A 26,279-nucleotide genomic window follows, 5' to 3' on the forward strand; every position below is an offset into this window, starting at 1 on the left:
CTGGTGAAATCCTGTAGAAAATGTTCGTGAGCAGAGTCCACCCCAGACACTGTGCCAGCACTGATCCCCCAAGACACAGAAGTCTGCATCTTCAGGGGATGGCTACACCCCCAAAGCTGAGGACTGGGGAGGAGAAGCATGGTACGTGGGGAAGTGACATTCATGGACAGCGTCCAGCAGCATAGAGAGAGAGGACCTGGTGGAGGGGTGGGCTCTTCCTCTGCAGGTGGGTAAGGACATGTGGAAGGGCCACACTGCTGGGACCCAGTGCCTGCATTAGACACTGTGTCAGGAGGTCTGATCAGGTCTCCTTGTCCCCGGCAAACCCCACACTGACCACCACTGAGTAAAACTAGCACAGGTGCCTGGGAGACGTGGAATGACATCGTCTCTGGGGAGTGCACCCAGTGACGACTCCCACCATGAGTGGATTCAACGTCAGGGCCTCATGGAGGAAGCTGAGGTCTCCAGTGCCCTGAACAGGACCACAGGGAATGCTGGGAGCAGCCTGTGGGGGTGATGTGGTTTGTCCTCACACCATCAGTGCTGAGCATGGCCCCAACGTAACAGCGCTGGCAGGGGGTGCACGGTCTGGATGTTTACATGAAAAACATGGAATAACAGGATCTGACATCAGATGCAAAGTCCATTGTACAACTACTGGAAGGAAATATAGGGCAGAATCTCCCTGATAGTGGCCTGTCCATCATTTCCCTTTTAGATCTCCAGAGTTCAGGCAACGTAAGAAAACCTTTTCAGATGATGCTGCATAAACTACAGAGCTTCTCTACTGCAAGTGGACCGATGAGACGTGAGCAGCCTACACACACACGGAAGTAACTATTTTCATACAGAATGTATGATCAGTAGCCTGTATCCCAAAGGAACAAAAGGACTGTCTGTATGAGCTGTGTTTAAAACTGGCCCTGAGTCTTCTAACGTCTCAGAATACCTGTTTTACACAACTGGCGTCATCCTGAACAACAGGTTCTGTGTCATCAGGCCTACAATGCGTGTGGAAGGAAACCTCCCTCCTCTGCCTGTGGCAGAGTGTGTCCTCAAAGGTGTGCGTGTTTTGGAGTGATTCCAGGGTGACCGTGGGAGAAGTGGGGGAGCTCTGTGAGTGAGGCCTAGTGGGATTTGTTCATTTCTGGGGAATCTGCTATGGAGGAGATCACAGTAGATCTCCTGGGTCCTCAGGTTCTGCATAGAGCACAGTGCTGCTAGAGTGAGCCCTGGTCTCCTCTGACGTCCTGTGTGGGGATGGGGTCCCTCCCACCCCTGTTCCCAATATTAAGATGCCTGAACACTGTATGATGTTCACAATATTAGGATGCCTGATGGCACAACATTCTCACTGTCTGATCCTGGACTTCCAGCCTCTACAGCTGTGAGCTCAATAAACCTTTTTGCTCCATACACCTCCTCTTGGGGTACTGCATGATGGTACTAACAGGCAGAATAAAACTGTCAAAGAACCACACTCAGCCTCTGCTCTGTTCCGACCTTAAACCAACACTTACCTGTGTCTCCAGATTTACAGGAAGCTACTCTGAATTAGTCATTTCTACATCAGCTGAGAGAATTGCTTCAGGTTCTGTAGGAATCCTACACGAGAGAGCAATTGCATTTTTGCAGGAGACATTTAGTAAACACATGGGGTTGATGCAGCTATCCTGGTGAAGAGCAGACAATTTGTTCATTCCTGATGATGACAGAGTTGAGAGATGCAAGGATGATTTTGCTTCCACAGGAGGAGGAGCACGGCTGAGAACAGGTGCGGGCAGTCCCTGGAGGAAGGAGTCGGGGTCTCTGGACACACAGTCTCTGGGGCAGGCCCTTCATGCAGCAGGGATGCAGCTCCAGGGTTGGATCATTGGTGGGCTCACAGGGACACAGTCCAGAACCACCTGGACTCTAGTGCAGACGTCACTGGGCTGTCCCACCTGCTGGTCTCCCTGAGATGGAGACAAGGCCAGCAGAGTGTGGGGAACAAGACCTCTCCACACCCAGTGTTTTCCATGAGTCTGACCCCTTGCACTACCAACGGCCACCTCTGCTTGCAAATGAGAGCAGGTCCGGGGATCCCAGGAGACGTGAGTGAGGAAGAACAAGCAGGATTTCTAGGAGCCACAGCCTGAGCCACCCCTGAGCTGCAGGTTAATCCCTGACCTGGGGTTTGGAGCACGTGGACCTCAACCTGTGAGTTCAGGGTGAAGAAGTGAAGGGAGACGAGGGCACAGCTGTAGAGAATGGACACGGGAGCCCCAGGGAACAGGACCATGGGGTCAGCTCACCCCTCAGGGCCCAGCTGTGCAGGAGGGGAGGGCATAGATGTGCAACACTGCAGCATCCATAGCCCCTGACCGGCTCCACACTGCCCCTGGGCTCTCAGCGGGGTCCCCGATGACGTCATCAGAGAATTCCACGGAGAGCTCTTCCGTGACTTGGGCTGGAAAAGCCTCCCCGGGTGCCCAGAGCTCCCTCAGGTCTCAGATGCTGGGGCCCCAGAGATGTCATTCATTCCTCCAAAACAACTCCATTTTCTTCATGTGATGTCTTCCCGTGATACCAAAACTTCTGCTTGGTGATCGGTGTTAGGGACAGAATCATCCATCCAGATCGGAACGTAGGAAACGGTTACAGGACCACAAACCCCAATTTCCTGAAGGAACCAGCGATTCACCTCCCACTGCATCTGGGCAAGGGGATGAGTCTGCACAGTGCATGTGTGACTGGGGGAAAGTGCTATCAGAAACGAACTGCCAACACAGGGCTGACAGCACGTGCAGGAAATGGTGGATAAAAATATACTCCACTACCTCATGCCATTTGTGAAAATCAGTGGTACATTGTACATTGAGAACAAAAGTGCAGAAAATGCAGAAAACGTCACTGTGGTGTAGCAGGTGAATCCTCCACCTGTGTTGCCTGCATCCCATACTGCTGTGTGTTCGTCTTCCAATCTGTCTCTTGCTGATGCACCTGGGAAAGCAGAAAAGCATGGTCGTAGTGCTTGGGCCTCTGTGTCCAAGTGGGAGACCCTGAAGAAACTCCTGGCTCCTGGTGTCACTGTCGTCTGGGGAGTGAACCAGCAGGTGGAAGAACTCTTTCTCTGGGTCTCTTCTCTCTCTCTGTAACTCTGACTTTCAATAAATAAAAAAATCTTTTCTAAAAAATTACATTTGTAGCATCAAAAACACTTCAAAAACCTTGGAGGCAATTTAGGATTCGGGTGAATGATGCCCACATAAGAATATTATTGTTTTTTACTTTTTAATATTTGAAAAATTTTTAAGGAATACAAATTTCATAAGTACAACTTTTGGAATACATTTTCTCCCACCATACCCACCCTCCCACCTACATTCCCACCCCTCTTCCTCTTCCCTCTCCCCTTGCCAGTCCCATGCTCCATTAAGATTCATTTTCAATTAGTTTGTAAACAGAAGCCAACTCTATACTAAGTGAAGATTTCAACAATACACACACACACACACACACACACACACTGAGAACTGGTTTTACAGTTAACTCTCATAATACAACTCATTGAGGACAGAGGTCGTGCATGGGGAATAAGTGCACAGTGCCCCTGTTGTTAATTTAACAATTAACACTCTTAGGTATGACATCAGTGACCACCCGAGGCTCTTGACATGAGCTGCTTAGGCTATGAAAGCCTTTTGAATCTACAATCTCTTTCAGTATTTAGACAAGGCCATAAGCAAAGTGGAAGTTCTCTCCTCCCTTGAGAGAAAAGTACTTCCTTCTTTGATGGCCACTTCTTTCCCCACAGGTCTCACTCACAGAGAACCTTCATGTAGAATATTTTTGCCACAGTGTCTTGGCTGAAATGTTCTCATGGGCTTTTCAGTCAGACCAGGAAGACTTAGGTGCTGCATCAGAGGTCAGAGTGTTACTTAAAGCGATTGTCATTCTTTGAGTCTGCTGTGTGGACTGCTTCCCATGTTGGAACATTCTCTCCTTTTTAATTCTATCTCTTATTATTACCAGGCACTTGACCCTATTTATATGATCACTTTAAAACTTAATCCTACCTATATATTCACCTTAACACTCAATATGATCACTTTAACAATTACAATGGCATTTTTCCCACTAAGCTTAATGGGACTTGGAGCCCCGTGACAAGTGTTAAAACTGTACCCTCAGAAGTAAGTCTGTAGGAAAGTATGCAGAACTATACAGCTTTACAGTTACAAACTTCCTTCCTCCCTCTCTTATTCCTATTCTTATTTTTTTACTGAGATCTCTTTTCAATTGACTTTATATACATATGATTAACTCTATGTTAAGTAGAGTTCAACAAATAGTAAGAAGGAAAATAAACAAAAAACCAAATAAACAAAAAACTGTTCCTCGACAGTCAAGACAAGGGCAGCTCAAGCCATCACTTCCCTAGATTTCCTTTTGGGTGCTCTATTAGGTCTCACCTATCAGGAAGAACATGTGGTATTTGTCCCTTAGGGACTGGCTTATTTCACTAACTATGATCTTTTCTAGAATCATCTATTCTGTTGCAAATGACTGGATTTCATTTTTTTTTTACCACTGTGTAATATTGGATAGCACACATATCCCACAATTTCTATAACATGGAGGTACAGGTATCTCTTGTGTGTAGTGAATTCATTTCCCTTGGGTAAGTTCCCAGGGGTGGGATTCCTGGGTCATATAAGGTAGGACTATATTCAGATTTTTGAGATATCTCCATAGCGTCTTCCATAGTGGCTTTACCAGTTTGCATTCCCACCAACAGTGGATTAGGGTACTTTTTCCCCCACATTCTCGCCAGCAATTCATGTTTGTTGATTTCTGTATGAAGCCATTCTAGCTGGGGTGAAGTGAAACCTCCTTGTGGTTTTGATTTGCATTTCCCTGACCGCTAGTGATCCTGAACATTTTTTCTACATCTGTTGGTAATTTGGACATCCTCTTTTGAAAAATGTCTGAGTCTTGGCCCATCTCTTAACTGGGTTGTTTGTTTTGTTTTTGGAATTTCTTCATCTCTTTGTAAATTCTGGTTATTAATCCATATCCGTTGCATAGCTTGCAGATAATTTCGCACATGCTGTCAGATGCCTCTTCACTTGCCTGAGTGTTTTTTGCCACACAGAGACTTCCCGATTTGATACAATCCCATTTATTAATTTTGGCTTTGACTGCCTATGTCTCAGGTCTTTTCCAAGAACTCTTTACCTGTGCCAGTGTCTTGCAGGGTTTCACAAACGTTCTCTAATAACTGGATGGTTTAGGGCCATAGATTTAGATCTTTAATCCATGTTGAGTGGAGTTTTATGTAAGGTGTAAGATAGGGGTCTTCACTCATACTTATGCAATACATAATAATTTAAAAAGTGAAAAGGAATTTGATGATTCCCTGTAAATTGGAATGACGTAGTCATGGATTTGACGAATGAGCTTGTTAAAATAGCCAAGCTACAATGTGATTCACAGATTCAATGCATTTCCTGTGAAATAGCCTGACATTTTTTCCAGGAAAAGAAAGAAAATTCTAGAATTCACATGAAGAAAATCAAGGTTTGTGATGGCAAAGCAGGAGGCTTCATCACATCTGAGCTAAATCAAGCCTGGTGCTGGGATAAGATAGACACCCAGAGCCCTGGGACAGAACAGAACCTAGAAATAAAGGAACACGTTCTGAGACTGTGAGTTCTGAGAATGCACGGTGACAAAATCACAGGATGGGGATGGGTTTCCTGTCGTTACCTGGGTTTGGGGAAACTTGAATGCACCTGAAATAATTCAATTATGATGTCATCTCACACCAGATGCAGAAACAGAGTGAACTTGAGGAATGCCTTAAAAGCAAGAGCCGAGACAGTACAGTTCTAGAAGAAAATACTGGACAAAAGCAAGCTGACATTGGTTTGGGCCATGGTATTTTGATAATCTCCAATGTACAGGCAACCAAGCAAAAGTAGGCAAAAGATAATGGACCCAACTACAGAGCTCCTGTGTAACAAAGGGAGTGATCGAAAAACCAAAGACAACCACAGATGGGGAGAAAGCATTTTCAGGTCACACATGGGTTGTCCAACATTTGGCCCCGCAGGTTAAGCTGCCATCCCTATGCAGCATCACTCAGCAGCATGGGTTCAGACCCTGCTTGCTGCACTTCAAATCCAGCTCCCTGCTCATGGACCAGGGAACTCTGTCAACGATGACTCAAGTGTGTGTCCCCTTCAAGCCTCGTGGGAAACTGGAGGAAGTTCCAGGCTCCTGGCTACAGTCTTGCCCTTGCCCAGCCTTTGCAGCCATTCAGGAAGGAAACCAGTGGATGGAAGCTTCTCTCTCCCTCTGTTGGTCTCTTCCTCTGTTGCCATAACACTGCCTTTCAAATAAAATAAATAGATATTTAAAAGAAATGAAAGTGGGGGGAAAGCCATTGTAATCCATAAGTCGTACTTTGGAAATTTATATGCATTAAATAAAAGTTAAAAAAAAAAAAAAAAAAAAAAAAGAAATGAAAGATAACTGTACATATGAATAGGAGCCTATCTCCTAATGTTGAATGAACTCAAGCCACTGAATCCCAAGGGAAGAAATCAATTATTCAAATGCAGTGACTGACAAGGTGGTGACAGGAGCGGCCTTGAAGGTATCACATGGGATTCCTGCTCCTGTATGGATGCTTAGGATTGGGTACTAGTTTGGGTCCAGTTTCAGATTCCTGCCAATGTGCACTCTGAGAGGCAGTGCGAGAATATGAGTTAATCCCATGTGTGAGACTTGGACTGAATTCATGCACCTGGCTATGGTCTGACCCAACTCCTCTTTTATGGCATCTGGGAAGTTACCCAGGATTCAGTAGACCACTGTCTGTCAGTCTCTGTTGCTTTTTCTTTTTGGACAAATGCAAGTTTTAAAAGAGGTAAAAGTATATCTGTAATTTTTTAATAGCATATGTAAAGGCAAACATGTAAAATGCTTTATCTGGGATCATCATGCACGTACATGCTGGAGAAACAATGAGATACCCCATCCCTTTGTTAGACTGAGTATCACCAGACATACCAGAGCTGACACATGTTGTGCAGGAAGAGAGAGAAGATAACCTGGTAAATGCTGGAGTCAGGTAAATTAGGAAATCTTTCATGGAAAACATCAGAAGCTGAGAAATAGAATTATCACAGGATCCTCCAACACCATTCCTGGGTAGAAGGAATATGAAATCCCAGGGAGGAGACCACAGGATCCACAGTCACTATGGCAAACAGCTCTGCAGTCCCATGTTCAATTAAAGCAGCGTCATTCTCAAGAGGTCACACATATAATCCAGTGAAATTAGCCTTGAGGAAGGATGGATAATGGACAGATGGACAGAGTTATATTTTAACATGAAGTTTATAAGGCAGTAAAGAGGAAGAAATTCTGATGTCTTGGATAACTTGGATAATGCTGAGAATAATGCCTAAGGATAATGTGTCAGTAAATGTACAGTATACCATCTAGTCCAAGAAGACAGATAATATGTGATGCTAGTTACATGGGATAAAAGGATGAACTCACGGAGACATAATACAATTGTGAAGACCAAAGTCTGAGTGTGGGGGTAACAGAGGAGACGGTGGAGCAAGGTCAGAGTTTCAGTCCCACAGGATCCACACACTGAGGGATCTACTGTACAGCATGGTGACAGAGGTTAAGAGAATATTGTGTCTACAGAATTCCAACACAGGAAACTGACATTCGACCATGGGAACATGTGGATTTTGTGATGAGCATGTCAATAAGAATGACTTCATAATTCCATCAATTTGATACAGTCATTTTTGAACACGTATCATTTATCTCATGTCTATGTTCAGTTATTATTTATCAAACATTTATGAAAAGGAAATGACAAAAATGGCCAACTGCAGATTAAGTTCTCTGAATACTGGGGTTGTGTTTGCCAATGTTTTATGCAGATGATAAATAAATGCCAGTTCATTCAAGGACTGGCACGTGGAACCCAGGAGCAGGGAACTGCAATAGCGTTCGCACGTTTTTCATGGGGACTCCTAACTGATCCATCATCTGCTGTCTTCAGAATGTATTTTCACTTCCAAGGATAGAAATAGTGTAAATGTGCTCTGTCCAGAACTCTGATATGCAGCCTGGATGTCTCCCTCTCTAAATAGATGAAAGACGACAAATGGATTGATGACCCCAGTCAGCATAGACATGGAGTGAAGAGCAGGGACTCTGGACACATGGTCTCTGGGACTGACTCTTCCTGCAGCTGTGATCCAGCCTCAGGACACTGGGCATCATGCTGGAGTCACAGACACAGCTCCCCCTGATGTGGACTCCAGCCCCAAAGTGCACAGCCACTGTGTATCCCACTTTCTGCTCTCGCTGAACCACAGCAGGTGCAGGGGTCCCACGATACTGGAGCAGAACCAGATCAGCTGGAAGTGCACACCCAACACTTTCCTATCTGCTATGACCTTGACTGCTGATGTCCAGGGCATTTCCCCTCGGAGTTCTGGCAGGAAGCCCCCCAGGAGGGTCCCAGGACCTAGAGGATGAGGAAGTCCCTGTAGGCTTTCCAGGTGCCTGCAGAAGCCCAGCCTGAGATACAGCTGAGCTGCAGTACATTCCTGAGTGCTGTGACATTCACACAGGGACCACAGACTGTTCCAGGATTAAAGGGAAATGCAGGTCGGGTTAAAGTCTGCAGAAAGTGAGTGTGGATCACCCACATGTAAAGTCAAAGGTTGGTTCAGTGCACACTTGCTGGTTGTGGCAGGAGAGGGATGAGTGGAATAGTTGCTGTTTAACAGATCAACGGCCCTGTTTCAGCTGTCCCTCGTTATACAGGGAAAACTGAAACTGTCCAAAGCTTTCAGTGCCCTGAGGGTGCTGTCCTGAGTCAGGTTGGAAGAGACTCAATAGTGCCCTCAATATTCCCACATCTCTGACCCTGGTGAGCACAGTCGCTGTCCATGAACCAAATTGTTCATTTAGGACCTCTTCTTTTACATCAAACTTTCAATCCGTCATTGAAGTTGGGAGGGACAGAATCAAAAAGTAGAATTCTTCCCTAAAAACTGTTACAGGAGAGGAAACCCCAATTCCCTGACAGGAACCAGGGCTTCATCTCCCTCTGCGCCTGCGCATGACCAGAATCTGGGCTAGTGCGTTCTGTGCGCCGCCTGGTGGAGCCGCGCGCCCCTGCAGGGAGGTTTGTGTCTGGGCTCAGCCTGAGGGCCCCTCACTGTGTCTCTGGCACAGAAATAGGTGCCCGTGTCTGAAGGTTGCAGATCGGTGATTGTCAGAGTCACCGTGGTCGAGGTTTTGGAGATGGTGAATCGGCCTTTCGCCCAGCTCGCGTAGTATGTGCTACCACCATAACTAATGATTCCGATGTATTCCAGCCCCTTTCCTGGAGCCTGGCGGACCCAGATCATGTAGTAGCTACTGAGGGAGAATCCAGAGGCTGTGCAGGTGAGTGTCAGGGATTCGTCAGGCTTTACCAGGCGACCGCCGGACTCCTCCACCGACTGACACTGGACACCTGCAAACACAGACGACATGGTCAGGACACTCTCACTCTCTGTGTCTCACACTCATGTCCTCTCCCAGACTCAGTGCCCCGCGTTCCCCATCATTACCTTTGAGCACAGCGACCAGGAGAAGCCAGCGCAGCCCAGTCTCCATGGTGAGTGTCTGTGTTGAGTGCGATCACTGAGTGGACACCTGGGAGTCCTGGGGCTGGAGCTCCTGTGCCAGAGCTGCAGGGTGAGGGCTGGGCTGGTTTTCATGGGCAGAGGGAGGCCCTATCTGCATGTGCTGCCTCTATATAGCAGTCATGGGTTCAGATGCCTCAGACAGGACAGGGCCCAGGGCAGATGAGGTGACCTGGGTGTGTAGGGTGATGGCTATGATTGGATTCAGATCATATGAATTTTTATGTTACCATATTTTTAAAAAGGTGAAGGCAAATACCTTGTTTCATTTTAATATGTGTGTACCCTTCATATCCAGTGTTAGCAATATCATGTCCCTCATTTATTTAAATACCCATTAGTTCCTTTTCATCTATATGAAAGATATTGGGACAGGATAGAGAGAGAAGGGGTGAGAGATACAGAAATGTAGAGATGGACAGAAAAGGTGACAATGGGAGATTTCTGCCTTTGGGTTGACAGCCCAGACATCCCAAATGCCTATGACATCTAGGAGTTAGTCTTTCTGAACCCTGGATCAAGAAACCGTGTCTGTAATTCCATCGTTGGTGGTAGGGGCTCCTTTGCTTGTAGCATCATCTACAGTTTCCCATGATGCATTATGAGGGGAAAGTGTGGGAAGCCGTGAGGCTGGACTCAGTCATTTTTCTGATGGGAACACGGGTGTCCCTAGTGGGGACTTAGCCAATTTTGGCCTAATGCCTGTCAACCACTTTTAAACAGATAAAGGACTGCAAGTGCATTTTTTAAGGTTAACTATGTTGTTTCCTTATTCCTCCATTGCCTTAAAGTTTAAAAATTATTTAAACTGTTTAAAAATGTTCCTGAACACAGAACACTGTACATGGTAGTGGGGTTTGTGTGCTATTGGAATTGCATGGTAGAAATGGGCACAGATCAACTCACTGTCATTCACATTTCCACCTCCTTTTCCATCACTCTGTTGGGAGGCCTGGAGACCTCAGTTCTAGTTATTTGTGGAACATGCTGTGTTTTGTGGTGAACTGAGTCAGCCCACTGTGGTGTAGGCAGAATCATTCCTGCCTTTGGTGGAGCTTTCTGCCCTGGTATCAGCTGCCCTGTGTCCCCCTCCCCCCCTTCCCTGTGTCTAGTAATCATGACTCTGAGTTGAGGTCAAGCACTGGGTAGAAGTCACTGTGTCACAATTCACCCCCAGTCCTGTGTTCAGGTTGCAGCTTTGTTCCCAATAGTTCAGTTTACAAAGAACAAGTGTGCATAAAACAGTGAATGGATTCTTTCACATTTGGACATAGAGTATTATTCAGTATTAAGAAGGAGGTTGTTCTGTCATTATGAAACGTGGGTCAGCCTGGAGCATACATACTAAAAGAAAAGATCCAGGTAGATGTGGACACATAGTATGTGACATTAGTTATATATGCAGCCCACAAGCTTGAATGCACAGAGGTAGGCAGTGCAATGGTGATCACCGTCTACCATGACCCAAGTGTTTGTCCCCTTCCAACCCTGCGGGAAACTGGGGGAAGTTCCAGGCTCCTGGCTTCATGCTAAGCCATCCCAGCCTTTGCAGCCATTCACGAAGTGAACCAGTGGAAGGAATTCTCCCTCCATCTGTTGGTCTCTTCCTCTCTTGCTATAACACTGTCATTCACATTTTTTTGTAGGGTCAGCAGCAACACGGAAAGCCCAAAACCATTTTTGGAGGCACAGTGATTTCCTTCTTAACTGAATTGCCTGGGCTCTGGGTCTTGGGAGCCTGATGGGAGGATGAGGACCAGTAAAATGGAAACAGAAAGGGAAATGTCCCCTAAAGAATAAGGGCAGAAGAGGTGTCTGGCTAGTGTTCACTTGGATTCTGAGCTTAGGTGAAGTCCATGGGCCAGAAACCCATGCCTACTGGGATAGAGTGTGCATGAATATAACTGTGTTTTGAGAATACAAGCTTTTTATGGAGACACATCTCAAAGCATCCATGACAAAAGAGTATAAATGGTTTCTAATATGAAGAGGCCTCCATTCCTTTCTGATGTCAGGCCAGGTTGTGGCATTCAAGCCCCAGCACCTATGGGTGTCTCCTGGGCCTTGATCATTTTCCTTCTATTTAGTAGGGGTTTCTGTGCCAACCATGTCCATTTAGGTGCCTACTGGTACCAGGGAGTCTTTCTAACCCAGTGCAGTATAAATCCAGCTTCTGTTCGATTTTTGGCTGAAGCAGCTTCTGCTTCTCACACAGTCTCCTTCACAGACTGCATGAGGCTCTGAGCTTTGTGAACCAGCATGTCTGTGGCCTGCTCAGACTCCTTGTCGCTGATGGGAGTCCGGCCCAGCATGGTAGCCTTCACTGTGGACAGGATTTTGAGCTGGGTGCTTATAGTTGGGATTCGTTCACACACCTGTAAGAGGTTGGTTCTAATCTGCTTATCTGTGCACTGCTTGGCAACCTCCTTGGCCAACCGAGTCACCTCATCCGAGGCCTTGGCGATGTCCTTGGCACACTGAATGAGTGCCCGCTTGGTACCACTGCCTCCTCTCACAAGCCGAGACATCTTGGCCATCAGCAGAGCCATGCGTTTGGCTGCTGCAATGATGTCATTGCCCTTGTTGGACCATTTGCGAGCTTCATCATGGAGCTGCCTGACAGCCATCATCATTGGCTGGTTAATCACCTCCCCGGCTTTCTGCGGCAGCTAAAATGAAATAGATACTTAAAATAACTTGAAGATTAATTATACATATGATTAGGAGCCTATTTCCTAATGTTGAAAGATCTCAAGCAACTGAATCCCAAGGGAAGCAATCAATTCCTTAAATGCAGTGATGATATGTGGAGACAGGAGCAGCACTGGAGTGTGCCTGAGGGATTCCTGCCTCCCATGTCAGGATGCTTAGTGCTGTTCCTAGTTTGGTTCCAGTGTCAGATTCCTGCCTAAGCACACTCTGGGAGGCCATTGTGAAGTTCCAAGTATTCCCACGTGGGAGCCCTGGACAGAATTCCAAGCACCTGGCTGTCACCTGACCTAGCTGAAGCTTTTGTAGCCATTGGGGAAGTGACCCAGGAGTTAGAAGATCACTGTCAGTCTCAGTCTCTCTGTGGTTTTGGACAAATACATACAGACAAGGTATTAATAAAATGATAAATTTTAAAATTTATATCATATCTACAAAATTTAAAAAGAAATATAAAGGCAAACATATACAATGCACAGGTGCCTGGGGGACATGGAATGGCGTCGTCTCTGGGGAGTACATCCAGTGGTGACTCCACGCCATGATTGGATTCAATATCAGGGCCTCATGGAGGAAGCTGAGGTCTCCAGTGCCCCTAACAGGACCACATGGAATGCTGTGAGCAGCCAGCTGGGGGTAAATGTGGTTTGTCCTCACAGCATCTGTGCTGAGCATGGCCCCAATGTAACAGCACTGACAAGGGGTACACGGTCTGGATGTTTACATGAAAAGTATGGAATAACCAGACTCTGATGGCAGATGCAAAGTCCTTGTAAAACTACTGAAGGAAACATTGGTCAAAATCTCCCTGATGTTGTTCTCGCCATGATTTCCCTTTCAGATCTTCAAAATTCAAGAGACCTAAGAAAATATTTTCAGATGATGCTGCATAACTACAGAGCTTCTGCATTACAGACTGACTGAGAAGTGGGCAGCCTACACACCGATTGGAAGTGAATATTCTCGTATCAAATGTATGATCAATAGCCTGTATCCAAAAGGAATAAAAAGGAACAGTCTGTATGAGCCATGTTTAGAACTGGTTCTGAGTCTTCTGCAGTCTCAAAATAACTGTGATACACAATTGGCTTGTTCATCCTGATCGACAGGTTCTGTGTCATCAGGCCTACAATGGGTATAGAAGCAAACCTCTCTGATTGTGTGTGGCTCAGTGTTGTTATGGATTCATTCTGGTGGGGGAAATAGGTGCGGAGTCACCACACAGACCCTGGGAGTTGGGTGAAAGCAGGCCAGAGGCAAGCAGCCCGCAGACTCATTTGTTTCAGTAGGTACAGCAGCTTATACAGCTGAGGCAGCCAATCTGGTCAAGGGGCAGTTTATGCCTAACCAATCACAGCCTGTTGCCAGGCAGTATCTGAAGCCATCCAATCACACCCTGTTACCAGGCAGGCTCCATTGCCAGGTGGCATTAACGCCATGCCTGAGTAACTGATGCTTGCTTCCCAGCAGCCATCTAGGCATGGCCTTCTCATTCCACCACAGCTCAGTGTGTCCCAAAGGCGTTGTGTTTTAGGTGTGCTCCCAGGGAGACCATGGGAGAAAAGATGGGAGCTCTGGGAGTGAGGCCTAGTGGGATTTGTTCATTCCTGGGGAATCTGCTGTTGGAGGTACCACGGTAGATCTCCTGGGTCCCCAGCTTCAGCACAGAGCACAGTGCTACTAGAGTCAGCCCTGGTCTCATCTGACGTTGTGTGGGGAAGGGGTCCCTCCCATCCATGTTCACAAAATTAGCCTGAAGACTGCCATGATGTTCACAATGTTATCATGCCTAATGGCACAACATTCTGCAGTCACTATGGCAAAAACTTCTGTAGTCCCATGTTCAATTAAAGCAGCATCATTCTCAAGAGTTCACACATATAATCCAGGAAAATTTCCCTTTAAGAAGGAATGGATAATGGGACAAATGGACAGAGTTATATTTTAACAGGAAGTTTATAAGGCAGTAAAGAGGAAGAAATTCTGGTATCTTGGATAACATGGATGATCCTGGAGAATAATATCCAAGGATAATATGTCAGGGTAAGTACACTCTGCTAAAGTATCCAGGCCGAGAAGCCAAATAATATGTGATGCTACGTACATGGGATAAAAAGGATGAACTAACAAGCCAGAAATTCAATGGTGAAGACCAATGTCTGTGCTTGGGAGGAACAGAGGAGACGATAGAGCAAGGTCAGAGTTTCAGTCCCACAGGATCCACACGTTGAGGGGTCTACTGTGCAGCATGGTAACAGCAGTTAAGAGAATATAGTGTCTGCAGAATTCGAAGACATTAGACAAACGACAGTCTACCATGAAAAACATGGGTTTTGTGATAAACATGTCAGTAAGTCTGACTTCATTATTCCACCCAGTATACACTCATTTATTCAACACATATCATTATACCTCATAAGTCTATATTAAATATTATTTATCAAACATTTATGAATATGAAATGGCAAAAATAGGAAATCATGAAGATTCAGATCTCTGAATACTGGTGTTGTGTTTGCCAATGTTTTATGGAGATGATAAATGAAGGCAGTGCACTCAGCCTTGGCAGCTGGAACCCAGGAGCATGGAACTGCATCAGTGTTCCCACCTTGGTGATGGGGCCTCATAACAGATCCATCATCTACTCTCTTCCAGGGTGCATTGTCAGCACAATTATCAGAAAGTGTGTAAATGGGCTCCGTCCAGCACTGTGATATGCAGCATGGATGTCTCCCTCTCTAAAAAGATGAAAGACTCCAAATGGATTGATGACCCCAGTCAGCGTAGACATGGAGTGAAGAGCAGGGACTCTGGACAAATGTTCTCTGGGACTGGCTCTTCCTGCAGCTGTGATCCAGCCTCAGGACACTGGGCGTCATGCTGGAGCCACAGACACAGCTCCCCATAATGTGGACTCCAGCCCCAAAGTGCACAGCCACTGTGTGTCCCACTTTCTGCTCTCCCCGAACCACAGCAGGTGCAGGGGTCCCATGGCACTGGAGCAGAACCAGATCAGCTAGAAGGGCACACCCAATACTTTCCATTCAGTGATTACCTTGACTACTGATTTCCAGTGCATTTCCCTCCTGAGATCAGGCAGGGAGCCCCCCAGGAGGGTCCCAGGACCTAGAGGATGAGGAAGTCCCTGTAGGCTTCCCAGGTGCCTGCAGAAGCTCAGCCTGAGACACAGCTGAGCTGCAAGTACATTCCTGAGTGCTGTGACATTCACACAGGGACCACAGACTGTTCCAGGATTAAAGGGAAATGCAGGTCGGGTTAAAGTCTGCAGAAAGTGAGTGTGGATCACCCACATGTAGAGTCAAAGGTTGGTTCAGTGCACACTTGCTGGTTGTGGCAGGAGAGGGATGAGTGGAATAGTTGCTGTTTAACAGATCTACGACCCTGTCTCAGCTGTCCCTGGTTATACAGGGAAAACTGAAACTGTCAAAAGCTTTCAGTGCCCTGAGGGTGCTGTCCGGAGTCAGGTTGGAAGAGACTCAATAGTGTCCTCAATATTCCCACATCTCTGACCCTGGTGAGCACAGTCGCTGTCCATGAACCAAATTGTTCATTTAGGACTTCTTCCTTTTACATCAAACTTTCAATCCGTCATTGAAATTGGGAGGGACAGAATCAAAAAGTAGAATTCTTCCCTCAAAACTATTACAGGAGAGGAAACCCCAATTCCCTGACAGGAACCAGGGCTTCATCTCCCTCTGCGCCTGTGCAGGACCAGAATCTGCGCTCAGTGATCTTATGCGCCCCCTGGTGGAGCCGCGCGCGCCTGCAGGGAGGTTTGTGTCTTGGCTCAGCCTGAGGGCCCCTCACTGTGTCTCTGGCACAGAAATAGGTGGCCGTGTCCGCGGCTGTCAGACTGGTCATTTTCAGATCCACCGTGGTCGAGGTTTTGGAGATGGTGAATCGACCATTCACCCAGCTCGCGTAGTATGTGCTACCACCATAACTAATGTATCCGATGTATTCCAGCCCCTTCCCTGGAGACTGGCGGACCCATTGCATGTTGTAGCTACTGATGTCGAATCCAGAGGCTGTGCAGGTGAGTGTCAGATTTCCTCCAGGCGTGACCAGGCCTCCCCGGACTCCTTCAGCGGCTCCTGATACTGGACACCTGCAAACACAGACGACATGGTCAGGACACTCTCACTCACTCTCTGTGTCTCTCACTCACGTCCTCTCCCAGACTCAGTGCCCCGCGTTCTGCATCATTACCTTTGAGCACAGGGACCAGGAGAAGCCAGCGCAGGCCAGTCTCCATGGTGATCGTCTGTGTTGAGTGCGATCACTGAGTGGACACCTGGGAGTCCTGGGGCTGGAGCTCCTGTGCCAGAGCTGCAGCGTGAGGGCTGGGCTGGTTTTCATGGGCAAAGGGAGGACCTATTTGCATGTGCTGCCCAAATATAGCAGGCATGGGGTCAGACGCCTCAGACAGGACAGTGCCCAGTGCAGACGTGGGTGACCTGGGTGTGTAGGGTGATGGCTATGATAGGATTCAGAGTGTATGAAATTTTATTTTTTCATTGTTGTTTTAACAGTTGAAGGCAATGACTTCATTTCATTCTAATATGTGTGTGCCCTTAATATCCAGTGTTATCAATATCATGTCCTTCATTTTAAAGTAACCTTCGGTTCATTTTTAACTATTCTCATGACATTGGAACAGTGACAGAGAGAGAATGGATGAGAGATACAGAAATGTAGAGATGGACAGTGAGTTGACAATGGGAGGTTTCTGCCTTTGGACTGACAGCTCCACAATAACAAATGTCTACAACATCTAGGAGTTGGTCTTCCTGAATCCTAGAGCAACAGACTGGATCTGTGTTTCCTCCGTCAGTGGTAGGAGCTCATTCGCTTGTAGCATCAGGTACAGTTTCCCATGATGCATTATCATCAAATGGTGGGAAGCCGTGTGGCTGAGCTAAAGCAGCACTCTGATGGGAACGTGGGTGTCCTTAGTGGGGACTTAGCCAATTGTGTCCTAATTCCTGCTGCCCACTTTTAGACTGCCAGTGGATTCATTTAAGGTTCATTATTTTTGTTTAGTTTTTTCTTAAAAATGTGGTTTTGTACCATGTGATTTTCCTCATTTTTATAAAGATTTATTTCACTTTTTTAGTCAGAGATACATAGAGAAAGAAGGAGAGGCACTGAGAGAGAGAGAGAGAGAGAAGTCCTCCATCCACAGGCTCCCTCTCCAAATGGTAACAATGGTCGGAGCTGCACTGATCTGAATCTAGGAGCCAGTTGCCTGCACTGGGTCTCCCATGGATTATGGGAGCTGAAGATGTCAGCCATCTTCTACTGCCTACCCAGGCCACAGTAGAGAGCTGGATTGGAAGTGTAACAGCCAGGACTCCAACTGGCGTCCTTATGGGATGCCAGCACTCAAGGCAGAGGCTTTACGCACTATACCACAGCACCGGCCCTGATGATCTTAATTATATATGGAATCCACAATTGTGAGCTCACAGAGGCAGGAAGTACAATGCAGATACTGAGTCTGGGAGTAGAGAAGAAAAGGGACCACATTCCTGCAAGCACAGAGAATTTTTCTGTGACCAGAGAGGCACGTGGAGAGATCTACTGCACAGCACGGGGACAACAGTTATGAAGCTTTATTGTGTTCTTTCCAGTTCCTGCAGGAGTAGGCATTTGTCATTCGATCACAAAGAATGGTGGTGTTGCTAGGGAAGGACTTGTGAGTTTGTCTGACTCTAGAATTCCTGATGAAATAAATCCACATCAACACCTTTCCTTATACCTCACATAGGGATTCAGGTACTATTTGTCAGTTTAACATTTATGAAATCTATTTTGAAGGGACAATTTTCTGTTGACTTGTCTTGCGTCTGTCTGTGGTTTTATTCTAAGAAGAAAATTACGTGGTGTTGCAATCATTCCTGGTACTAATGCAGTCACGAGGGCTGTGAGTTCATTGGCACGTGAGAGGTTATCTGTCGTGCCCGGCTGGCATAACTGCCCCACCACTGCCCTCTCGAATTCCTCCCCTCCCATGTGTGAAGCTGAGTCATTTTAGAAGAGCCCCTGTCTTCACTCAGATCACGTCCATGGAAACCTCTCTCTGTGCTGTTTACTTTACCCCCCAATCTCCCTGTGTCCAACTGGTTTCACAAGATGTTAGTTCATGGACCACCAAGGCCCACCTGCCAACTCCTTGAAAACACAGCCATCAGAGACCCCAGTCCTGCTTGCCCAGACAAGGCCACCCTCTTCTCACCATGGTGCAGTCCTGCCATTTGTCACCCTGGGGACCCAGCATCTTGTACAACTGACAGCCCCTCAGCACCTGGGGGGAGACTCTGTCATGGTGTTTACACAAATGGAATATGTTTCTATCAGTTATAATTTGAGTGAATTCTCTTGGTGGGGTAATTTCTTGTGACTGTAGATATCTGACAAATTAAATTTCACATTTTCTAGTGCTGTAGATATGAGGTGTTCTCACATAACAATAGAATTCACTGTGTCAGATGGTGGATTGTGTCAATGAATTCTCTAGGCGAATGCATGAAAACTGTCCCCAGCTAAATAGAAACACTTTCTGTTTGTCAATCTTCTCTCAGAAAAGGCAGAGATGTGACAACTGTTTTAATTTAGTAGGAATTTTTGTGTCTCTGGATTTAGATGGGAGTCACTCAGAACACACATTGCTGCATGAGGTGAGTGACTGGCTGCAGTTTCTGTAAGACTGTTCATGGCAGATCAATTGCAGTTTAGCAGAAAATATCCTGTAAAACACAGGGGATCGCTGCACTGGGCATTTCTGGCTGCAGGAACTTGGTTTGCCCTGGACGAATATGAACTTGACAGAAGAGGAGTTATTTTCTCTCTTGGAAAGGATGAAGTACTGATGAGGACAGCCAGGGGGAGCCAGGGAGGGAGGAGCGGGGATGCTGGTCAAATGGTCTGGGGCTGGCTCATCACGCAGCACTGATTCAGCTCACCAGGTGGGTCAGTGTGTGGCAGCCCCTGGCAGCCAGATCCCAGGGATGGGGACTCTGGCCCCGGAGTCACGGCCCTGGACTGTCCCCCTCTGTTCACCCTGAGAGCACTGCATTCAACGGATTCCACCACACTGGAGCAGAAAAAGAACCTGTAAGTCCACACCACACACTTTCCAAACAGATTATTCCTTGAATGCAAATGTCCACTTGTGCTTCCCATGAGTTCATGCAATGAGGTCATCTGAAATGTTTCAGGGAACTGAATGCGGAATTTCATGGTGTCGGGGAAACTTGAATGCACCTAAAATAATTCATCATGCTGTCATCTCACACCAGTATCCCAAAGAGAGTGAACAGGATGAAACTCTTAAAGGCAAGACCCGATACTGTAAAGTTCTAGAGGAAAACACAGGACAAAAGCAAGTTCCCATTGGTTTGGGCAATGATAGTTTGATAATCTCCAAAGTACAGGCAACCAAGATACATAGACAAAGAATAATGGATCCGACTACAGATTTTGAGTAACAAAGAGAAAGATTGAAGAACAAGGATATGATCACCAATGGGGAGGAAGTATTTTCAGATCACACCCATGGGGGCCAATGTTGTGGCCCTGCAGGTTAAGCTGCCATCCCTATGCATGCATCACTCAGGAGCATGGGTTCAGATTCTGCTTGCTCCACTTCAAATCCAGCTCCCTGCTGGGATGCAGACCTGGGAACTCTGTCAACGATGACTCAAGTGTGTGTCCCCTTCAAGCCATGTGGGAAACTTTAGGAAGTTCCCAGCTCTTTGCATTAGGCTTGTCCAGCACCACCTTTGCTGCCATATAGGAAGTGAACTAGTGGATGGGAGCTTCTCTCACCATCTGTTGGTCTCTTCCTCTCTTGCTATAACACTGCCTTTCAAATAAAAAATAGATTTTTTTTAAAAAATGGAAAGATTAATTATAAATATCATTAGGAGCCTATTTCCTAATGTTGAATGACCACAAACAACTGAATCCCAAGGGAAGAAATCAATTCTTTAAAAGCAGTGATGATAAGGTGGTGACAGGTGCAGCACTGGAGTGAGCCTGTGGGATTGCTGCCTCCCGTGTCAGGATGCTGAGTGCTGTGTCCTAGTTTGGTTCCAGTGTCAGATTCCTGCCTAAGCCCCTCTGGGAGGCCATTGTGAAGTTCCAGTACTCACACGTGGATACCTGGACAGAATTCCAAGCACCTGGCTGTCACCTGACCTAGCTGGAGCTTTTGTAGCCATCTGGGAAGTGACCCAGGAGTTAGATCACTGTCAGTCTCAGTCTCTCTGTGGTTTTGGACAAATACATACAGACAAGGTATTAATAAAATGATAAAGTTTAAAATTTATATCATATCTATAAATTTAAAAAGAAATATAAAGGCAAACATATAAAATGCACAGGTGCCTGGGAGACGTGGAATGGCATCGTCTCTGGGGAGTGCATCCAGTGACAACTCCACGCCATGAGTGGATTCAATGTCAGGGCCTCATGGAGGAAGCTGAGGTCTCCAGTGCCCTGAACAGGACCACAGGGAATGCTGGGAGCAGCCTGCTGGGGGTGGATGTGGTTTGTCCTCACACCATCAGTGCTGAGCATGGCCCCAATGTGATAGCACTGGCAGGGGGTGCACGGTCTGGATGTTTACATAAAAAGCATGGAATTAACCAGGATCTGATGTGAGATATAATGTCCTTGTAAAATTACCAAAGGAAACATAGGGCAAAATCTCCCTGATGTTGTTCTCGCCATGATTTCCCTTTCAGAATTCAAAATTCAAGCAACCTAAGAAAACACTCTCAGATGATGCTGCATAACTACAGAGCTTCTGCAGACTGACTGAGAAGTGAGCAGCATACACACCAATTGGAAGTGACTATTCTCGTATCAAATGTATGATCAATAGCCTGTATCCAAAAGGAATAAAAAGGAACTGTCTGTCTGAGCCGTGTTTAGAACTGTTCTGAGTCTTCTGCAGTCTCAAATAACAGTGATACACAATTGGCTTCTTCATCCTGATCGACAGGTTCTGTGTCATCAGGCCTACAATGGGTATAGAAGCAAACCTCTCTGATATGTGTGTGGCTCAGTGTTGCTATGGTTTTGTTATGAGAGGAGGAGCGTGGTGGGGGCAAGAGGCGCGGGGTCACCACCAGGACCCCAGGAGTTGGGTGAAAGCATGCCAGAGGCGAGCAGCCCGCAGACTCATTTGTTTCAGTAGGTACAGCCGCTTATATAGCCGAGGCAGCCAATCTGGTCAAGGGGCAGTTTATGCCTAAGCAATCACAGCCTGTTGCCAGGCAGTATCTGAAGCCATCCAATCAGACCCTGTTGCCAGGCAGGCTCCATTGCCAGGTGGCATTGAAGCCATCCCTGAGTAACTGATGCTTGCTTGCTAGCAGCCATCTAGGCATGGCCTTCTCATTCCACCACAGCTCAGTGTGTCCCAAAGGTGTTGTGTTTTAGATGTGCTCCCAGGAAGACCATGGGAGAAAAGATGGGAGTTCTTGGAGTGAGGCCTAGTGGGATTTGTTCATTCCTGTGGAATCTGCTATGGAGGAGATCACAGTAGATCTCCTGGGTCCCCAGCTTCAGCAGAGAGCACAGTGCTCCTAGAGTCAGCCCTGGTCTCATCTGAAGTCCTGTGTGGGGATGGGGTCCCTCCCATCCATGTTCACAATATTAGCCTGAAGAATGCCATGCTGTTCACAATATTATCATGCCTGATGGCACAACATTCTGCAGTTACTATGAAAAACACCTCTGTAGTCCCATGTTCAATTAAAGCAGCATCATTCTCAAGAGTTCACACATATAATCCAGGAAAATTTGCATTTAAGAAAGAATGGATAGGCCGGCGCTGCGGCTCAATAGGCTAATCCTCCGCCTAGCGGCGCCGGCACACCAGGTTCTAGTCCCGGTCGGGGCGCCGGATTCTGTCCCGGTTGCCCCTCTTCCAGGCCAGCCCTCTGCTGTGGCCAGGGAGTGCAGTGGAGGATGGCCCAGGTGCTTGGGCCCTGCACCCCATGGGAGACCAGGAAAAGCACCTGGCTCCTGGCTCCTGCCATCGGATCAGCGCGGTGCGCCGGCCGCAGCGCCGGCCGCGGCGGCCATTGGAGGGTGAACCAATGGCAAAGGAAGACCTTTCTCTCTGTCTCTCTCTCTCACTGTCCACTCTGCCTGTCAAAAAAAAAATTTAAAAAAAAATAAAAAAATAAAAAAAATAAAAAAAAGAAGGAATGGATAATGGGACAAATGGACAGAGTTATATTTTAACAGGAAGTTTATATGGTTATAGTATAGAGGAAGAAATTCTGGTATCTTGGATAACATGGATGATCCTGGAGAATAATATCCAAGGATAATATGTCAGGATAAGTACACTCTGCTAAACTATCCAGGCCAAGAAGCCAAATAATATGTGATGCTACCTACGTGGGATTAAAGGATGAACTCACAAGGCAGAAGTTCAATGGTGAAGACCAACGTCTGAGGGAGGGGGTAACAGAGGAGGTGCTGGAGCAAGGTCAGAGTTTCAGTCCCACAGGATCCACACACTGAGGGATCTACTGTGCAGCATGGTGACAGACGTTAAGAGAATATAGTGTCTGTAGAATACCAAGACATTAGACAAACAACATTCTACCATGAAAAATGTGGGTTTTGTGATAAACATGTCAGTAAGTCTGACTTCATTATTCCACACAGTATGCATTCGTTTATTCAACACATATCACTGTACCTCATATGCCTATATTAAATATTATTTACCAAATATTTAATGATAATGAAATGGCAAAAATGGGAGATCATGGAGATTCAGATCTCTGAATACTGGTGTTGTGTTTGCCAATGTTTTATGGAGATGATAAATGAAGGCAGTGCACTCAGTCTTGGCAGCTGGAACCCAGGAGCATGGAACTGCATCACTGTTGCCTCATGGTGATGGGGCCTCATAACAGATCCATCATCTACTGTCTTCCAGGGTGCATTGTCAGTTACTAGTGTGCAAAATGTGTAAATGGGCTCTGTCCAGCACTCTGATATGCAGCCTGGATGTCTCCCTCTCTAAATAGATGAAAGACAACAAATGGATTGATGATCCCAGTCAGCACAGATACAGAGTGAAGAGCAGAGACTTGGACAAATGGTCTCCGAGACTGGCTCTTCCTGCAGCTGTGATTCAGCCTCAGGACACTGGTCATCATGCTGGAGCCACAGACACAGCTCCCTGTGATGTGGACTCCAGCCCTAGAGTGCACAGCCACTGTGTGTCCCACTTTCTGCTCTCCCTGATCCACAGCAGGTGCAGGGGGTCCCATGGCACTGGAGCAGAACCAGATCAGCTGGAAGTGCACACCCAACAATTTTCATTCAGTGATGACCTTGACTATTGATGTCCAGCACATTTCTCTCTTGAGTTCAAGCAGGGAGCCCCCCAGGAGGGTCCCAGGACCTAGAGGATGAGGAAGTCCCTGTAGGCTTCCCAGGTGCCTGCAGAAGCTCAGCCTGAGACACAGCTGAGCTGCAGTACATCCCTGAGTGCTGTGACGTTCACACAGGGACCACAGACTGTTCCAGGATTAAAGGGAAATGCAGGTCGGGTTAAAGTCTGCAGAAAGTGAGTGTGGATCACCCACATGTAAAGTCAAAGGTTGGTTCAGTGCACACTTGCTGGTTGTGGCAGGAGAGGGATGAGTGGAATAGTTGCTGTTTAACAGATCAACGGCCCTGTCTCAGCTGTCCCTGGTTACACAGGGAAAACTGAAACTGTCCAAAGCTTTCAGTGCCCTGAGGGTGCTGTCCTGAGTCAGGTTGGAAGAGACTCAATAGTGTCCTCAATATTCCCACATCTCTGACCCTGGTGAGCACAGTCACTGTCCATGAACCAAATTGTTCATTTAGGACCTCTTCTTTTACATCAAACTTTCAATCCGTCATTGAAGTTGGGAGGGACAGAATCAAAAAGTAGAATTCTTCCCTCAAAACTGTTACAGGAGAGGAAACCCCAATTCCCTGACAGGAACCAGGGATTCATCTCCCTCTGTTCCTGTGCAGGAGCAGAATCTGGGCTCAGTGTGTCTAGTGTGCCCCGTGGTGGAGCTGCGCGCCCCTGCAGGGAGGTTTGTGTCTGGGCTCAGCCTGAGGGCCCCTCATGTGACTCTGGCACAGAAATAGGTGGCCGTGTCCGCGGCTGTCAGACTGGTCATTTTCAGATCCACCGTGTTCAGGTTGATGTTTCTGGTGATGGTGATCGGCTTTTCGCCCAGCTCGCGTAGTATGTGCTACACTGCTACCAATGGTTGCGATATATTCCAGTCATTTCCCTGGAGTCTGCAGTACCCAGTTTATTGCATTGCTACTGAGGGATAATCCAGAGACTGTGCAGGTGAGTGTCAGGGTTCCTCCAGGCTTGACCAGGCCTCCCCCGGACTCCTCCAGCGACTGACACTGGACACCTGCAAACACAGACGTCGTGGTCAGGAAACTGTCACTCACACTCTCTGTGTCTCTCACTCATGTCCTCTCCCAGACTCAGTGCCCCGCGTTCCCCATCATTACCTTTGAGCACAGATACCAGGAGAAGCCAGCGCAGGCTGGGTTTCCATGGTGAGCGTCTGTGTTGAGTGCGATCACTGAGTGACACCTGGGAGTCCTGGGGCTGGAGCTCCTGTGCCAGAGCTGCAGGGTGAGGGCTGGGCTGGTTTTCATGGGCAGAGGGCGGTCCTATCTGCATGAACTGCTCCTATATAGCAGGCATGGGGTCAGATGCCTCAGACAGGACAGCGCCCAGGGCAGATGTGGTTGTCCTGGGTATGTAGGGTGATGGCTATGATAGGATTCAGATCATACGAATTTTTATGTTATCATAATTTTAAAAAGTTGAAGGCAAATACATTGTTTCATCTTAATTCAGTGTGTACCCTTAATATCCAATGTTAGCAATGTCATGTTCCTCATTTATTTAAATACCCATTAGTTCTTTTTCATCTGTATGATCGACATTGGGACAGTGATAGAGAGAGAAGGGGTGAGAGTTACAGAAATGTAGAGATGGACAGAAAAGGTGACAATGGGAAATTTCTGCCTTTGGGTTGACAGCCCAGACATCCCAAATGCCTATGACATCTAGGAGTTAGTCTTTCTGAACCCTGGAGCAAGAAAATGACTGTAATTCCAACGTCAGACATAGGGGTTCATTTGCTTGTAGCATCACCTACAGTTTCCCATGATGCATTATGAGGGAAAAGTGTGGGAAGCCGTGAGGCTGGACTCAGTCATTTTTCTGATGGGAACACGGGTGTCCCTAGTGGGGACTTAGCCAATTTTGTCCTAATGCCTGCTTCCCACTTTTAAACAGATGAAAGACTGCAAGTGTATTTTTTAAGGTTAACTATGTTTTGTTTCCTTATTCATCCATTGCCTTAGTTTACAACTGTTCCTGAACATAGAACTCTGTACATGGTAGTGGGGTGTAGTGTGCTATTGGAATGTGCATGGTAGAAATGGGTACAGATCAACTCACTGTCATTCACATTTCCACCTCCTTTCAATCACTCTGAGTTGGGCAGCCCTGAGGCCCCAGTTCTAGCTATTTGTGAAAAGTGATGTGTGTTCTAGTGAACTGGTCTGCCCACTGTGGTGTGGAGCAGAGTTATTCCTCTTGTGAGTGGTGCTTTGTGCCCTGGTATCAGCTGCCCTGTGTTCCCCCCTCTTCCCTGTTCTGTAACCATGACTCTGAGTTCAGCTCAAGCACTGGGTAGAAGTCACTGTGTCACAATTCACCTGCAGTCCTGCGTTCAGGTAATGCAGCTGTGTTCCCAATAGTTCAGTCTACAAAGA

General features: G+C 46.9%; 2 pseudogenes and 1 gene segment (V, D, J or C); all 3 read right to left on the reverse strand.

Moving 5' to 3' along the window:
* The window catches only part of LOC149120180 (Ig heavy chain V-A1 region BS-5-like), a 480,385-nt gene that overhangs the window by 38,869 nt on the left and 415,237 nt on the right, over positions 1-26,279 (reverse strand).
* Positions 9,168-16,775, reverse strand: LOC138847235 (Ig heavy chain V-A1 region BS-5 pseudogene; annotated as a pseudogene). The gene is made up of 2 exons (XR_016226907.1): positions 16,662-16,775; positions 9,168-9,550 (listed from the first exon to the last, which is right to left on the reverse strand). The product of XR_016226907.1 is annotated as an Ig heavy chain V-A1 region BS-5 pseudogene (transcript).
* Positions 11,846-13,106, reverse strand: LOC138847236 (vinculin pseudogene; annotated as a pseudogene).

This window comes from Oryctolagus cuniculus, chromosome 20, assembly GCF_051225735.1.
Source record: "Oryctolagus cuniculus isolate XC-2025 breed Fujian yellow rabbit chromosome 20, ASM5122573v1, whole genome shotgun sequence".
NCBI classification, from domain to species: Eukaryota; Metazoa; Chordata; class Mammalia; order Lagomorpha; family Leporidae; genus Oryctolagus; species Oryctolagus cuniculus.